At 30.2% G+C, this 19,546-nt stretch overlaps 1 pseudogene across 1 annotated transcript in view; it reads right to left on the reverse strand.

Moving 5' to 3' along the window:
* Positions 1-19,546, reverse strand: part of LOC122273317 (suppressor of hairless homolog) — a 42,832-nt pseudogene that overhangs the window by 12,012 nt on the left and 11,274 nt on the right. The window contains exon 5 of the transcript XR_015429255.1: positions 18,182-18,337. The product of XR_015429255.1 is annotated as a suppressor of hairless homolog (transcript). The remainder of the gene's footprint in view (positions 1-18,181; positions 18,338-19,546) is intronic.

Raw genomic sequence — 19,546 nt, forward strand, 5'->3', positions numbered from 1 at the left:
ACAAATAATGCTGGAGTAGATTAAATAGTTTAGTATAGCTGAAATATGCCATAGATTGAGCTCTGAGTGGTCACCATTTTTTAAAAAACGGAAATAAGAAACAAAATTTCCTGTATTTTCTCATTTGTAAAGTTAGTTAGTTCGTTAATTAAGTATTATTGGCGCAAAAGCCATTTTTGGCCATACCGCACCTACAACTTGTTTTATAAGAAACATTCTGCTATAAGTTAAAGCTAAATTGATTTGTAAAAACCAATGTCCCTTAGATAATTAAAAATGTTATTGTGTGGTTTATCTCCAATTAATAAAGTCAATGTTGGATTAAAGCAACCAAAGTGGCGTTGTCTCTGTGTTTTAAATTCGTTACACTTGGTTAAAATATATTTAATAGTGAGCTGTTCTCTACAATGAGAACATTTGGGTGCAGTTTAGTTTAATAAAAGATGTTTATGGGTTACTCGAGAGTGACCAATGCGCAAGCGATTTAATATTACTTCCTGCTTTCGACTAATGTTTAGACTTTTATAAAAAAGACTTTTATAGAAAAGCTAAAAATTCCCTGTCCTCTCCAGGTTTTCCCTGTTCTCTCAGAGGAGTGGAAACCTTGAACTATTTCTATATTACTTTCTACACCAATAATAATAAGAGCAAAATTAACTACAGTGGAACCAGCTTAAGAAGTTTAAATAAACTGATTAAATTGGAAAACTTCTTAAACCGTTGAAGGTTAGAAATACACAAATTTTTCGTTTTACCAATAACTAAAATCAGTAAATTTTCTGTACCATTCATACTAGCCCCAACTAAAAGTGTCAAATGTTTTTGACTGTTTTTTCATCCATGGCAGGGTTTACTTTTAAAAGTATAAGTTTTATCGGGTAAAAGATGGAAAAACAGTTAACATCCATCCATGTTAAAAATGTCCTCTGGTTGATAACCTGAAATAAGTTCAGGTAATTTAGCCTTCCATTCTTCAGCTTCTTGTTAATCAACTCTGTTACCATCTCCTTTAATTGTTTTATAAGCTAATCCAGCTCGTTTTTTCATCCGATCAATCCATCCATTAGAAGGTGTGAAATCAACGTTCAATTTCTTCACAATCTCTAACGCGTTCCCTCTAAGTCGAATTATGTTGACAGGAATGTTCGAGGATCTTGCTTGTGTGAACCATATCATCAGTTTTTCTTCAAAATCTTCGTATTTTCCTCTTTTCACTATTTTTTTTCTTTCTGGGGATGCACTGGAACAAGAAGAGTTTAAGATGTCTTTCTTGCAATTTAACGCAGCAACGGGGGGATTTAATTTTCTCGCTATTTGAACCCTTGTTAATTGAGAATAGCTGTCAACAGCTTTCAAAAATTTTACTTTGTCCACAATAGATAGTGTTTTACGTTTAATGCCTTTACAGGACATTTTCGCCAAAAATCTATTTTATTTTTTACAATATTTAAGATAAAAATTACCATGTAATAAAAGAACTGTATTTTAATTATTTTTTTGTAATTACTATTATAATATTATACATAAATTTAATCTTCTGAACTTTAATTAAATTAAATATTTTATTCAATAAAATTAAATTTACAAATTTTTTAATTAAATTTTTTTTAAAGTAAAAAATAAAACAAGGATGAAGAAATAAAATTAAACAAAGACTGCACATAAACTACTAACTGGCAAGCAAACAAAAAATAATTATCAATTCAAAGATAAGTGATAATAATATAGTAATTATATATCTCGTCGCAAGAACGTGCCACCTAGTGGTGATGAAAGGCAAGGTGAGATGATTTGGCAGTGTGAGATTTGCATGAGAAAAATCTGTTTCAAGCAAAGCGAGATTATGTCCGACCTATCTGACCTTAAAAGAGGCATGACAATTGGAGCTCGCCTGGCTGGAGCGTCCGTGTCCAGAACAGAAAACTTTGTAGGTGTTTCAGGGACCACTGTATCAAGGACTCTGTCGGCATACACAAAGTTGGGTAAGGTGTCTTCGGAGAGGCAGAACAGCGGCAGGAAGTCAAAGTTGTCAGACCGTGATAGACGGGTGTTGAAGAGGATAGTCGCTCAAAAACGTAAGACTACACTGCCGGTGATTACATCCGAGACGAATACCCACCTTCAGAACCCTGTATTCATGAAAACTATTCAACGGGAGTTGCATGCTGCTAACATTCATGGTAGAGTAGCTATTCCAAAACCGTTAGTTTCAGCGCGGAATGCTTTGAAGAGACTACAGTGGTGCCAAGACCACCTAAAATGGACACAACAGCAATGGGAACAAGTCATCTGGTCTGATGAATCCTCTTTTACACTATTCCAGACCACCGGACGTGTGGCGAACGCCGGCAGAAGCATTTCATGTTGACTGCCTGGTTCCAACCGTGAAACATGGAGGTGGTTCTGTGTTGGTGTGGGGCGCTATATCTGCCCGTGGATTGGGGCCTCTCGTTGTCTTGAGAGGGGGTGGTCAAAGGGGACCATTACCGAAGCATTCTTGCAGATCATCTTCACCCTATGCTTCATACTCTCTTTCCGGGAGAATGTCCTGTGTTCCAAGATGACAACGCCCCTGTTCACACGTCTCACTGTGTTCAAGCATGGTTAAATGAGCATAATTATGAAGTAGGTCATCTAACGTGGTGTCCTCAGTCCCCTGATCTCAATATCATTGAGCCTTTGTGGGGTTTTTTGGAGAAAAAAGTCCATGCCCAGTCTCCTCCTCCACGCACACTCTCTGAACACGAGACAGCCCTGCAAGAGGAATGGCTGCAAATTCCAATGAACTTTGTTCAAGACCTTTATCTGTCTATCCCACATCGAATGCAAGCTGTCATTCAGGCCAAAGGTGGCCCAACTCCTTATTAATAAAATATTTTCATTTTTTCACAGGTGTTCCTATTATTTTGTCCTATACCTGTATAATATAACAGGATTGTCTACTAATTTTAGAAAATTTCCAGAAATTTTCAGATATTTCAATGTAAATCCAGACCATATTTTACATATGCCATGCAATTTTTCATCAAAAAACTTTGAAATTTGTAATGCCAAATATTAGATTATGTGTAAATTATATTAGATTTAGTGGACAAAAAAATATTATAGAATAAAAATGGAAACATAGAAAAACTTCACTAAAATTTGGAATTTTTATAACAAATAATTCTAATAGATGTTGAAATTATTTCAATCTAATCTCAATAACTGATTGCAGTTAGTCATAATTCTTATACTAGTTATTTTTCAGGTATGACGTGAGAATATTCCAGGTTTCTGTAAAAAAATGCAATTTTCCATGACTATTCCCTGTTTTTTAGAGTCAGAATAAAATTCCAAGTTCTACCTGGCCCGTGAGAGCTCTGATATAAATAACTTATCTAAATCACTTAATGTTAATGTTAAAACATGAATTAATTTGGCCTTGTTTTAGACACGCGAACTCATTTTTTAAAAAATATATATATAATTTTAAAAAATACTGAATTTTAAAGCATATTTTTTGATATATTAAAGAAAAATTACATAAACCAGGGATGAGATTGACTAAAAGGCAAAAAAGCTGAACTTCCACGCGAGTAAATCTTACGTGTGTGCAATCGTTTAATAATGAATTCCGGACAATTTAAGATAATAAATAACTATGTGTTGATATAAAATTGTGTACTAATTCATTAATATAAGAATGATTACATTGATACTTAACATTTAGAAAAAAGTAAAATTACCAATTGAAAAAATAAAGTTAGAAATTATATTTTCTTCAGTTCACGCAAAGGAAACAATTATTATTTGAAAATCTAACTATTTTAGCACATTAAACTACTGAGAATATACATTTACGTTCCCTTTCTTTAAATAAATACTATAACGTAATTTATAGCGATCTTGATTCTAAAATCGCGTGAATATGAATCGCGATAATGGATTTTGAAATCGCGTAAATATGGAACTCGATATTAGATTTCAAAAATCCAAATCACGCTGTGTAACTTTTAGATTGCATAAATACGAATCACGATCATTAATTTTTAAACATCATATAAATACGAAAATCAATATTTGATATTACAGCCGCAGAAATGAATAACAACATTGAATTTTAAATTTGTGTGAATATGAATCGCTACATAGGATTTGAAAAACGTGTAAATACGAATCGCTACATTGAATTCTTAAATCTCGTAAATAAGAATCTCAATGTACGATATTTAATTCGCGTGAATAAGAATCGCAACTTTTAATTTTTAAATTAGGTAAAGACGAGAATCGATGTTTGATATTAAAATCACGTGAATAAGAATCAAGATATTAGCAGATTCCGGGCTCTGGATTCATATGAAGCTTGTTTATATTGTTTTCGTTTAGCCATAATTAATAAAAATGTTACAAGATTAATTGAGTGGGCCGATAAATATTTTCACCACAAATCAACTGCTTCTTTTCTTTTTTTACACACGCCACTTTTTTTCAACGTAGAAGCAGGGACATCTGAAGAAATCTTTAGTCTGAAAGATATATTCTGCACATAAAAGCGGAGAAAATAGTTAAAATAATTAAAAATGTGGTAGGGTTGGAAACTATGTAGTTTTAATTTTCTGTTTAGATTTGAAAAACAGAAATAAATATAACTATTTTATTTCAAGGACTGAATTTTTAGAAAAATCTCAATATTTATAATTAAAAAAAAAGTGAAACTTTTAGAGAATTGGTGTTTTTGAAAAAAAAATGAAAAAAAAAGGGCTGAAATTCTAGAGATTAAAGTGAAAAAGGCGGAAATCTGCTAAAAAGCAGAAAAATTTAAACCCTGATAAACATACTGAAAACACCCCACAAAAATTACAGAATTCAATAAAAATATTGAATTCTGTATCTCTTATTATGCAGTAATGATCTTTAAATGGATAAATTGATTATTAAAATGTATGAGCAAAAGTTATTAAATAATTAGTTAATGAAAAGTAAAGCATTTTCGCATCAGCTTCATTGTTAACCAGAGGGGCAATCGAGTTTAAGGCTCTACAATTGCATGACCAACAGCGTGATGACAGTAATAGGGTGATAATATTGCATTGCCCACCAAATGTCTACATACAAGACAAGCTGGTACTCGTCAAATTAAAACTGGGTGGGCTTTATGTTGCACCAGGAATAGAATCCTAGTTCTTCACAATGAGCAGCTACTGCAGAAGCATTAGGACAGGAAAGTCATAGAAATTAAGGCTACATAAAGACGCGACTGACAGGGTGATGGTTGCAATAACATTGCACAATGATGACTGCCTATATTTCCTAGATAAGTTGGTACCCATCGATCTGAAACTGTGTGGGCTTCATACAACCATCGGGCATCGAACCCTAATTCCTCCCAATGACAGATCAATGTCTTAAGCACTGAACAATCATGCCTCTATAATAAGTTATATAGTGAATATTAATAAGATATAAATTATTTTTTGCAACACACAGAACTTAAATTTTTTTAACTTAAAATACAGTAAAAAAAGACTAAATTCAATTAAAAATAGAGAGAACCTGTAGAGTCTAATTACTTCAGCATAACTATTTAGAAGCAGAAAAGATGCTGAATCCAACAACATTACTATAATCATGTTATGCTTGATTTTTAAACATAAAATAATGTTAAAATTAGTTTCATTTTACGCTTAAAATAAATAACCTTGAAAATTTCAGTTTTATCACTCAAACATTAAATAATATTCTTATAAAAATTTTGCAAATGATTATAAAAGCTTCTTAGTTATAACTTAACTGATAAATTCAACAAACCTTTAAAATTTCTCAGGATTTTTACAGATATCAACTATTTTCAGGGTATCTGCTACATTTTACATTTTCAAATTCATGACTTTTCATGATTTTCCATGACTATTTCCAAGAGTTTTTCATGACTTAACAAAGTTACTATTTTCTCGGACAAACATGCAACAATAAATTAAAAAAAGCATTATAATAGCATTAATTGAAATTATAGGTATAACCAAAACTGCTATACTCTGCATCTTCATATTTAGATTTTAAATTTAAAAAACAGAGTAAAGAAAGAGTTGAAACAATAAAATAGCTGAAAAAAATACAAAAGCAAAAAATTTTTTTTTTCTGTAGAATAATATTCTAAAGAAACTTTTCTTGCTCATCTGAAAGGAAAGAAATACTCCTGATTTTTCTGTTCTCATTTCGAAATAAAAAAAATTCGCCAATGACTGGTTTGTTTCAACTAGAATTTTAAATTAATAAAGTTTTTAAAAAAATAAATAATGAAAATTCTTAAATCACAGAAGAGTTTAAAAGATATCCCTCTAGAAATGATGCTTTTTTTTCTCATTTTCTGAAAGAACACCATAATTTTTAAAGAACATGATAAAATAACTTTATATTCCAATAAAATATGCCTAAGTGGTGATTTTGTTAGGAATTCAGATATTTGAAACAGGATGAAATTAGATTAATTGGAGCAAAAAAAAAAAAAAAAAAAAAAAATTTTTGGAGCAGCAAAACAAAATTTGAAGCATATTTAATAAAAAAAATTAAAACAAGAATTTAATAACAAGAGTTTTTTATTTGTTCATTAATAACATATCTTATTTTTTACACTTTTTTGAAGGTCCTTGCATAAACAAATTAAGTTTCTTTTTGGTATCTTCCAATACTGTTAAATATTCTACTATCCTCAACTTAGCCTCAGATAAGAGGAATAGAATTATTAGGACATAGAATTTTTTTTTTTTTTTTGCAGAAGAAGATAAGGATGTCATCGCATTTGTGGTATCTAGTGCAACATCTATTAAATTTGAATTTTGCCAAATTTCTGCATTTTCTACCTACAAAGGTTTTAAGTGCTTTCCTGTCAAACTAAGAAAAGCAGAACTCTTTATTGAGTGGCTCATACTATTTTTTAAATTAATAATTACTTTATTTAATTCTGTAAAAGGTAATTTAAAACTCTAATTAATTTAACTATTAAAGGTTATTGAGTATATTTTTCTTGAAATTTAAATAAATGTTATTTATAGTAGTATATTCAACAAAACATTAACAAGACTAATATTGATCATACCGAATTCATAAAAATATGTAAAGAATTAAGCAAATTTTAATAAATTTATATTACTAATGTTAATTAGTGAATGGTACCTAAATTTTTTTAATTAAAATTGATTACCTAGTACAGTATTCCATTAATGAAATAATTAAAAAAATTGAATAATTTTAAAATGCAAATATAATGAGTATTGAAGCCTAAATTTTTTTGTCAGAAGTAAATTATTATATTGTCCCTACACTCATAATATTTAACAAATCTATAATAATTAAAAAATTTTATATCAATGGCTTTAAATCAAATCTTTATGAGATGAATTAAAGTATTTTTGAATGACAAATCTGAAAAACTTAAGATTTATTTGCTGCTTTAGAAATTCTGAAAGCCCCTCTCTTCATACTTATTTAAAATCTTGCCTCTAAATATTATTAAGTTTTTCCTAAAACAAAATAAGAGCACTGAAAATTTTGAAAGTAATATAATAACACAATAATAAAATGCAATAAGTAAAAAAAAATATTAGTAAAAGAAAAGTAATAAAGTATAAAAAAATGCTTACAAACAATTTGCAATTAGTGGATGGTCCCTCAGATAAAAATTTACGATTAAGAAACTCAATTAATTCTATCTTTATTAATTAAATGAATAAAAGGGAGATGGAAATTTTGAGGTTTTGAAGCTTTGTGATTCTTGACTGCTCTGAGGATCAACATGAAAACATGTACTTAGTGAATGGTCCCCAAGTTAATTCCAAGATCATGGGTACTATTCTATAAATAGAATAGAGCAAGAAGGCCATTAGCTTGCCATTGACGAAGACGATAGCACTTCAATAACGATGAAATTAACAAGAGAAGTAAAATTTTCTTTTGCTATTAAAATTTGGCAATGTTTAGCTGGTCCCCGAAAACTTGTGGGAAGTCTCAGTTCCAATTCAGAGAGTGAAAAATGAAATCTGAAATTTAGAATATCTTGCAAAATGAAGCAGAGTTGCACATGAGAGTGCAAGAATCCTTCCCACTGAATCCAGAGCAACCCCCCACACATAGCAGTAGCTGGGTTGCCGCAAAATTGTGACTTGGTGATACCCAGGGGAAAATATCCCTTTCGGCACAGAGCGGCGCAATTTAAGCCTACTACTTCAATTTGGAGCGTGTAGGCGTAGGTTTTCACAATTGACACGGATCGGCGCAATTGGCGCAGCACTTGCAACACTGGGAGACCTAAATCCATGACTTTCCATGATTTTTTCAAAAAAATAGCAAAAATCATGACATTTCATGACAAATTTTGTTCAATACTGAAATTCATGACTTTCCATGATTTTTCATGACTTTCCAGGTGCGCGGATACCCTGTATTTTTTTTCTTTCATATTATTATCATTTCAACTTATTTTTAAATGCTAGTCAAAACCAAATAAATTAGCTTTTTCAGAATTCATAACAATCAAATTTATTTTAATGTTAATAATAATTTAAGATTATTTTAAAATTATAATACTATTCATTTATTTATATTATTTAATTTAATATTTACTTTTAATTTTGTTTTTTTTAAATATTTATGCTACAAATTAAATAAACTATTAAATTTAGAAATCTATATCATCAAAATATAAAAGACAAAGAGATTGCTATGTAGAAAAAGATTTTATAAAACAAAAATTTTAAAAATTATACTAAATTGCAGATTCAATACATATTGCAGACAGCGATGCTTTACAGATTTAATTATACATTCATTTATAACAGCAAAACATTGCAACACTATCTTAAAAATTATTTTTAAATGTTCCTATCACTATGATAACTGTAACTAGAAATTACTCTTGATACAGAAATAGTTTAAAATAAGTGCTATGATAAAAAAATAGTAAAAAGATTTAGTAGTTAAACACAATCAGTGTTAACCTTTTCATGTGGGCGCAAAAATAAGAAATCTAGATCCTCTGGTGGGTTCTTTCTGAGACTGGGGGATAAATTCAAGAAAGGGAACCACTAATCCCTAGAACAAATCAAGTGATGATTGTTAAACATTCCCAAGAGTTTTATTCTCCCTCTGTTATTCTAAATACCATTTGCTATATTTTTACACCACCGCAGTTCGGGATAATAGAAATACCACTGGGGATGGATTGCAGTTTTTTGTTGACAACTAAAAAAGCGTGGGAAAACTTCTTTGGTGGTTTTATACGATTCAGGGTAAAAAGCTACATTCCGAATGTCCCATGTTGACTATTTATAGTGTTTTACAAACATTCAGAATTAGTGCAGTGTGTCACAATTTCCTCATTTTATTGTTTTAAATTCTATAAACAACAAATAATCCTAACCATAGTTCCAAAAAACTATTATGCAAAAAAATTATGCAAGAACACACACACAATCATAATATATATATATATATATATATATATATATATATATATATATATATATATATATACACTGAGTGGCCAAATTATTATGACCACCCCTTCAGTACGCTGTTGGGTCACCTTTTGCGCGTATTACTGCCTTAATTCGTCTGGGCATAGATTCTATGAGATGTTGGTAGGTGGTAGAAGGTATGCCAAACCATGCTCGCTGAACTGCACTTGCCAATTCCTGCAAATTTGATGGTACTGGATCCATCTGTCTGAGCGCCTGTTCAATTTCTTCCCACAAATTCTCAATTGGATTGAGATCTGGGCATTGTGCTGGCCAAAGAAGCAAGTTGAATTCTCCGTCATGCTCTTCGAACCATCTGAGGACAATGCCAGCTTTATGACAAGGAGTGTTGTCCTGCTGGAACTATCCATCCCCGCCAGAGTACACCATGGACATAAACGGATGTACTTGATCTGCGATGATATTTAAATCCCCTTGGGCATTAAGGCGTTGTGGTACAGGAATTAAAGGACTCATACAATACCAAGAGAGCATTCCCCATACCATATCGTTGCCACCACCAGCTTGAAGTGTCGTGGCAATGCATTTGGAGTCCATACTTTCGTGCTGTTTTCTCCATATTCTCATCCTGTCATCTGCGTGATGCATTTGAAATCGTGATTCATCGGACCACATGACCCTCTTCCAGTCATCTACTGTCCAATGTTTGTGCTCCTTTGCAAATTGGAGACGTCTGTGCTTATTTAAAGCAGACTGTAGAGGTTTACGAACAGGTCGTCTGCTTCCATACCCTATACGGCGCAATGTGCATCGAACAGTCCGTTCAGAGACGTTCACAGTTGCTCCTTGATTAAGATCACTTGCAATTTGTCGCACTGTTGCTCTCCTGTTGCGCTGCACAACCCTGGCCAGCCTTCTCTCTGATCGAGCATTCAGTACCCTGTGACGACCACAAGTCTGACGTTGAGACCCGGTTTTTTGCTTGATTGTCCATTCTTTGTGCACATTAACAACTGCTGCTCTAGAACACTCCACAAGTGCAGCCGTTTCGCTGATACTCGTTCCGACACATCCTGCACCCACAATCATTCCACATTGAAATTCAGTTAAATCACTTTTCTTTCCCATATCTGAGCAAGCAACACAGTATAACTGATGACTCATTGTCCAGCATTCCCGTGTTATTGTTATCTTGCCCACTAGCGGCAGTGCTGTGACGCAATAACTCATTTGCATAAAACTCTGAGGTGGTCATAATAATTTGGCCACTCAGTGTGTGTATATATATGTAATGTTATGTCTTTAAAGGCTAGATAATTGAAGAGACTTAGGTTGCTTCTGTTAAAAAGGCATTTTATTTCGTTAGATGGAGTATTGCAAACATTATGCGTTGGATATTTTCATCAGGTTTCCCCCTTTGCAGGGATTGTTTGGATTTGGCCCAGCTTTATCCAGCTATTGAAAATATGGAAAAGACACGCAATTTCGCCTTTCCTGAGCTTTTAAAGTGAGATTCTGAGAGGGCGTGGTTGCAAGTATCTTCTTATCTCAATCAAACGTCATTCCATTTATAAAATGTAAAGGTTTTGATTTGCTAAAAGTATCTCGCCACTCTGACTGTGGGAACTTTCTGGGACTACCTTCATCGATGAATTATTGCTCATTAACTTCAGAAAATAATCTTTTATCTGGCCTTATCTGGTTCATCTTGACTTTTTATGGCTCTTTGTGAGAGACCGACTTCTACATCTTAAACTTGATAAGAAACATATGTTTTAAGCTTACCAGTTAATATAGAATAACTCGTATGAGAAATTCTATATTACATATATATATACATACCCTCCAGCTTTGCCTACCTAGCCATCAGTAGCACTCGCGCAATACATATTTACGGCATTCCGCAATATTTGCTATGCTCATATTGATACTTAATTATATTCACTTATAATTTCAAAAAGCAGTTGATAAATATAAGAAAATAGATTTTGAAACAAGAGTAAAATGTTATTTCACATTGAGAAATTTTTTAGAAAATTAAAATGCCATTGACTTTTAAAAAATCATGTTACTTAGATAGTACAATTTTAATTCACATACAGGAAGGTACACTTTTCTAAGGATATAAAATTATTAAATTGCAAATGAAAGTTTATTGTACATTTATACAAATTTCAAAGAAAAATAATATAACATCTCAGTAAAATGCAAAAAGTGAACTCTCCCCAACTTTTTCTCTACATTCATTCAATTGTTACCAAAAATTTTTTTACTTATTTTATTTAGGAAGGTCAGATTCTAAGATGTTTCCTATTAAATATTTTTTACACCAAATTTTAAAGCAATTAAATCAAGAAAATAATTTAATACCAATTTTTTGAAAGAAAAATGGATTATATAAATGAGTTTCTTCCTAATAAAACTTTCAGAATTAGAAAACAATATTTAAAAACTTATATAATGTAAATTTTAACTTATATAATGTAACTTATATATTGTAAATTTTAAAGCTTACACATTAAAATTTTTTCTTTAAGAGGAATGAATTTGTACCGACATTAACCAATAGCTAAATTGTTTCAAATCTTTGAATTATCTATTATAATTAAGAAGTAAAAGCATTAATTAAGAAATCTAATCTATAAGCAAATCTGATTTTAATTAAAAATGCCCTTAATTACAGAAACACAGTATCTAAACTGCTCTATGCTTTTTCAGTGATGAATAACAAGCATTTTTTGCTCTTTTTAACTCATCCTCAGTAAATTGTGCATTGTAACAAACTCCCATGCTTAATTTAGTGATTAGAATCGATTCTAATGTTTTGGTACTCAGACTCGAGCGATTATCAGTTGATTTTTTCGAATCTGGCTAAAAATTCTCTCAGATCCAGCATTACTATGAGGAATTGACAGAATTGAAAGCATTATTTTTGGCAAAGCCACATATCTCTTTATTCCATTGTTATTAATTTATGCCATGCCTCATCTACTCCGGTATGATTTAAAATTTCAGAAGGAAAATTGTCTGCCTGATAAAAGGCAAATTCTAACTCAAGTTGATCAATGTCAATACCACAATTAAACAAATCATAAAAATACTTAAGAGATGCAAAATTTGCATTCTGCCTCTTCAAAATGTTTGCCACAGAAGCATGCTTAAGAAAATCATCCTCTAAAGGAAACTTTTTGAGAATATATTCACATGCAGTGACAAAAAACTTTCGCACTGCCAAAAAGAACTCAGTTGTATCTTCTGGCGTCAGATCACTCAAAATAGATCTAGCACTTGATCCTATTATAAGAGACTCATCAGGTTTTTGATACTTAAGTTTCTGAAATTTCACTTGTAACAGAGAAGTCTTGGATTTGCTTATGGTAGAAGGTGAAACAAATCGTACAAGAAGTTAATAATATAAGCTCATTAAATCATCATACAAATTATGGATAGAAGGTTGCTCGTTTTGCAGGGCAACATTTACCTTGGTGAATACAGGCAATATCGATGTAACAAAAACACAATATATCTTTGTTTTGTTCAATTTAAGTAACTCTTTTATTTTTTCTGAGCTAGCATTCTCTTTAACATCAGACTGTGAAAAAAAATTAGCAATGGGTCCCACTGCTCAACTAGTCTCTTTAGAGAATTTTCTAAACTTAACCACCGAGTTGAAACATGTTTTAAAATCTTGTGAAGTTTCACATCACATTCTATCTGACAGTTCTTAAATTCATACTTTCTTTTACTACTCTGTTCAAGGTAGTAAAAAACTTTTATCACCAAATTCTCCACATCAACGGGCAATGAAGCTGTAGCTTTTTGAGCTGCTAGATGAACCAAATGACAAGGGCATCCAATGAATTTTATATTTGGTTGCTTCTGTTTTATATAGCTCAAAACACCTTTATTACATCCAGGCATTGTGTTAGCATTATCAGAACAGAATGTTATGCAACTCTCCCACTTCAGTAGATATTTTTTAAACTCTCCATCAAGAAGTTGAAAAATTCCCTCACCAGGGTTGTTAGTTGATTCAGATAAAGAAACCAGTGATGATACGATTTGTCCTTTTTCTTCATCATAATAATTAAAAATTAAAGGATATAGCTTTTTATCTAATACGTCATTGCTTCCGTCAGTGGAAAGAGAAAATAATGATGTTCTGAGCTTACTTAGAGTACTCTCTCTTATCCCCTCAGCAGTGGAAACAGTTATTGCCTGGGTCTTGGTATGTCCACACCCATACTTTTTTGCAATGTCGGAATCTGGGAACATTTTTTTTAAATAAAGCGCCATAATGATCAGAAGCAGATAGAGAAATATTGTGCTCAATTAAAAACCGTACGAACAATACTTCAGCTTTAATCACACCATTTTCTTCTAATTTTGAAGAATAAAAATTGTTAATAGGTTGCTGATGCACCTGTGCTTTTGCAGTAGCACAAAGTTTAGGACCGATCACGTGTCGGCAACAATCATCCAGCCCACCGTGGACAATAGAGAATTCCGAACTACAAATAGTGCATTTTGCAAAGCCTTCTTTTCCCAATACTAAACAAGGAAACTTTTTAGTATATTCTTCTCCAAACTTTTGATTATTCTTCCTCTTCTTTCGTAATCCATCGTTACGAATTAAAAAACCGTACGAACAATACTTCAGCTTTAATCACACCATTTTCTTCTAATTTTGAAGAATAAAAATTGTTAATAGGTTGCTGATGCACCTGTGCTTTTGCAGTAGCACAAAGTTTAGGACCGATCACGTGTCGGCAACAATCATCCAGCCCACCGTGGACAATAGAGAATTCCGAACTACAAATAGTGCATTTCGCAAAGCCTCCTTTTCCCAATACTAAACAAGGAAACTTTTTAGTATATTCTTCTTTAAACTTTTGATTATTCTTCCTCTTCTTTCGTAATCCATCGTCATTAGAAACTTCCCGATCTTGAATAGATCTTTTCAAATAACGATCCATCACAATAAAATTTAATAATAAATACACAACTTAAAAATTAACGCGATAAAAGCTGGATGAAAAATAATCTAAAATTTCAAACAAAAACGTATCATTCTTTTAATATCGGAGCAGCAAAATTCAAAGTTGTTTTCAAAAATTTTATTGAAGTCACTTCACTTCACACGGTGTAAAGCAAAAACCAACGCAGTTTCTCAAAGAACAGCTGCATTCAGGCAGATTACAAGGGCGCCGCCGATGAGTAACCCTTCATAATCACGTGGTTTCTCCTGCTGACCAAGGCTAACAACTCATGACGTCATTTTCGGCGATATGCAATCAGTAACATCACCACGCTTGAAAGACGACAACAGCGGAAAGATCGGACAGGCGCTTTCATTTAATCCGTAGTATTTTACTATTCACTCGTAGCTCCGTAGTTTACCTCCAATTTCCGTAGCAGTTGGAGGATATGTATATATATACATACACACACATATATAATATAAATATATATATATATATATATATATATATATATATATATATATATATATATATATATATATATATATATATATATATATATATATATATAGGACAAATAAAAAAAGAAAACTATACATTTACAATGTCAATACCTATTTTAAACTATATTAACAATTAAAATCTCCATCATAAAAGTAATTTTATTGAATCTTTTATCTTTCTCACATTTGATTTCTATTAAAGGTTATCTAAAAAGTTGTTTTTTCGTTCCATTAAATATTTTTCATCGTATATTTATTTTAAAATTATTGTAATTGTAGTATGTCATTGTTTTACATTAATACTTTCAAAGTATTATGAAACATTTAAACATTTTACGAAACATTATATGTAAAAATATTATTGCACATTTGAAGAATAGTTATAAAAACTTTGTTCTTTGGAATATTGTTTCAACAGGTAACTCGGTTTTTGAAAATTTCAGTTTGGTATCGGTGGCGTTATTTAAATCAGTTATTAAAGTGATATCTATTTTTTTATAAGCTCTTTGATGCCATATTAAAACGATTGGTTTATTTACATGTTTCCGCAAAAAATAAACAAGCTAATGAGGTGCACGTTGATCATAAACACTTTTTTATTGAGTTAAAAAAAAGTCGGAAATTTCAAGGACTAAAGGGACAACTCGGTGTAGATCCATTTTTCATGTAAATAATGGATAGATCTTCCTCTCTTGCATTTTGGGAATTACTATGTTTTAAGTGTGAAATCAGTTCTTCCTGAGAGTTATCATGCTGTGAAATCGGGTCATAATGAGGAAAAACCCTTTTGTTCGCGAGTAAAATTGATTTTTCTTTGAATCAATTTTTATATGCATAAAGAGTTCTTTTACAGTGGTCTTAATTATCTGGTCTTATTATAAATATCTATATTATACATAATAAATATCAATATTTTAATTTATAAATATTTGTAGCATTGTTGAAAATTTAATATCTTATCGAAAGATAATAAATCTTAGGAAAGAACATAAATAGTTGTAATGTCATATTTTTATAGACAGGTCTCTTCAGTCTGAGTTATTAGTGAATGGATTTAAGTCATAGCCGATGGAAAAGAAAATATAGGAAATTTAATTTGATATTAACTCTTCGACTGAATTATTTTATTTTCATCTTTTTTTATCTGTCTATCGACTTATGAAAAATACCGGTCACTTCAATAAATGATAAATATTTTTTCTCTTTATTCATCAGAGTCATTTATTCATTATTGTTATTATTATTGATAATAATAATGAAACAAGAAAGCAAGGTAAATGAGGATAATTTCGCCATAACTCCCGACTAATTTGAAAAATCCTCTCTTCTTGTTAAGAAATTAAGATAATTTCGATTGAAAATTTTGTTATCAAATAAATTCTTTTTATTTTATAAATTTTTAATATTTCTTAAAAAATTATAAACTTTAATAACTATGTTAATCATTCAAAAATAAACATACAAAATTTTTTGAATTAATTTTCTAAATAGTATATAATAGTTTAAATCATTTAAAACACAATTTTTAGCACATTTATCCTATGAACTCTTAGTTAGAATCTAATATGCGTTCTTAATTTCTAACAAAATTTTTCTTCAACTTCCTTTATGACTTTATAAAATAGTTCCAAAAACATGAAAACTCATAAATATTTCAGTTAATGTGCTTCAGTTGCAAATGATTAGCATGTAACAATTAGGCTCATTTCTTTTATTTTGCTGCAAATTTCATGAAAAGTAAGCACTTTATCGAAACTGCGTAGCATATATAATTTTTTTCCCTTCCATTTTTACATTTTTTAAAAAAATATAGTCATTTACAATTGACTTCAACTTACTCATGTAATAGATTTGTAGAATTTTATTGTTCAAAAATTTAGCTTCAATCTTATAAAAAGATACAAAACTGAGATATTAAAAGAATTTCTAGGAACTATAACTAAAAGTTAAACTGTGTGTAGAAAGAGGGAAAGAAACATGAAAATTGCCACAAAAGGAAAATGGTTTTCTAAAAAAAGTTAAAAATAGCGTTTATGATTTCAATTTCTTAAACATAAAAAATACATTAGTAATTATAAATTATATATTTATAAATGTGACATTTAAAATATTTTTGCATCCTAAAGTATGAATAAATACTCTTGAGTAGTATTAAATACACATATTTTTCTTCGGAAATGCAGATATTTATTTAAAATCATGTAAGAACATTGTTTTAAACTGCAGGAATTATAATCAAAAGTTTAAAATTCCAATAACTATATTTATAACATGAATTTAAAACATAACCTAAAAAAAAGTACTTATTTGAGTTTATGTAAAATATATTTCTTTGATATTTTATTTCAATTTGATTTAATTTACTTAAAAGAGTGATTCTGATTATTCTATATTTTTTATATACAATTGAAAATATTCGTCAAATTATATTTGTAATAAAGAAATTAATTTGTTCAAAATATAATTCACAACTAGAACGAAAAAATTTGTACAAAAAAATAGCAACAATTAAACTGACTAGAGAAGACGTAAGAAAACGGTGGACAAAGAAAAAAGTACCCGAACTTGAAATAGATGTTTGAAGGTAGGTGAGAAATGTAAAGAAACCCCTTAACTTAAAAAGGTGAGACCTCTCTTAGTGACTAAAACAATAAAACACATCCCGCTGTAACTTGATCCTCTCTCTTAACTGAGGAGGAGATTTTTTCCCCAATTCTTACGCTGAAAGTGTCCCACCACAGAACCCCAAGATCAGATGTGACAACTGCTGTCACAGCCCCCCAGAAAAGGTTAAACTACTCAGTAAACTACCTCAGTAAGTCACTGGTAACTGACAGTATAAAGAATTATATAATAATACTAAAAAATTTACTATGTTTTAAGCAATTACTGAAAAGTTATTTAAAATTTACTTAATTTTTATTTATTACGAATCTAATTTTAATTTATTTTAATCTGTTAGTAGTACGTTTTACATTACTATTCCATGATATGAGCACTTGCACACCTAAGCAGCATTTGTGACCTAATGGGGATTTCCTTCAAAATATGTGTGGTGATCACTGTATTAACAATGAAGAAAGGACTCCCTGTTATTTTTTAAGATTTTTCTATGACAAAAACTGGAGGAAAAAAAAGCTATTAAATGAAATTATTTTTATGTAATCTTATCAAATGTAAATATTACAATAGTCTGAATTAGAAAAATAAAAATTAACTATTAGTGATTAGAAATGCTTACTTGAAGACTATGTACTACAGGAACAGGAGTAACAGTAGAGCGAACAGGGCCCATTCCTTCACAAAAAGTATATTCTGCTTTATCAGTGCTAATGACTGTCCAAGAAGACCCATCATTTATCATCTCCTTGTTAGGCTCTTTAGGACATGGAGTAGCCTAATGAAAATGTAAAAATATATTGATTTCAATTTAAACTGAAATATCCTATTTCAATAGTACATTAATCATGAAAAAATAATGTTTTTTATCATCTCATTATTATTATCAGCATCACCTCCTTAACTATCATTAATTTAGGAGAGGAAAGGAGAAATTTTTAAAAAATAAAACAAAATCATCAATACCTAAAGAAAGAAATAGTGCAAAAGTGAATATTAAAGGTATGAACGCCTGCTAACAAATCTTTGCTAAATTACCTCCAAACAGCATAATGTATTACAGTAAAAATTAAAAATTTGTGAATAACAGTACTGAAAGTAATGAAAAAAAGTAATGATTCATTTGTGATCTTAGTTCTAATTCATTACTTTAAGCTAGAGCAAAGCATCGTTCATATGTTTCACACTTGTAATTTTTTTTCATTTATTTTATATCATTTTCTTTTATTCCTAATGTATATCATATTAAATTATTTTGTTTTTATAATGGAGATAACTTGAAATACTGGTTATATGTCATTTCTCTCAACGGATTTTCTATTTTTTCCTTTAGGTACATATATATTTGGCTTGAATTTGACAAACTCTAAGAGGCCACAAAAAAAAAATTTCCCTTCAATTTTAGTTGAGGTATGGTCACAAAAAAAGAGTAGGAGTTAAGAATAGAGGGTGGTCAATTAAGGGTCACTAGATAATTTGCTGGAAAAAATAATAAATGGTTGACACTACACTTTTTGTTGCGGAAAGAACTTCATTCTTAAGTCCTCACGTCTCACAACGCTTAGTAATATTCTTACAAATCCAAAAATGACACTTAAAGCTATTTCATGTAAAGGATACTTTGCTTTTAATTTTAATAACTACCTCTATTATTTTCTACATCAATAAAAGTACGAACAAAATTTAACTATTTTAATTATTACTAATTACTATTATAAGTAATATAATATATAACTTAATTCTCTTGCACTTTATTTAAATGTAATTAATTTTTTTTATTTAATAAAATTAAATTTACTAATTTTTTTATTCAAATTTTATTTAAAGTAAAAAATAAAACAGAGATGAAGAAATAAAATAAAACAAGGACACATAGAGATTGTACATAAACTGCCAACTAGCAAGCATACAAAAAATAATTATCAATTCAAAGATAAGTGATAATAATTTAGAAATTATATATCAAGGTTTTATTACATATCATCTT

This window comes from Parasteatoda tepidariorum, chromosome 1 (genome assembly GCF_982258835.1).
Source record: "Parasteatoda tepidariorum strain Cologne lab strain chromosome 1, Ptep-v5.0, whole genome shotgun sequence".
Classification (NCBI taxonomy): domain Eukaryota; kingdom Metazoa; phylum Arthropoda; class Arachnida; order Araneae; family Theridiidae; genus Parasteatoda; species Parasteatoda tepidariorum.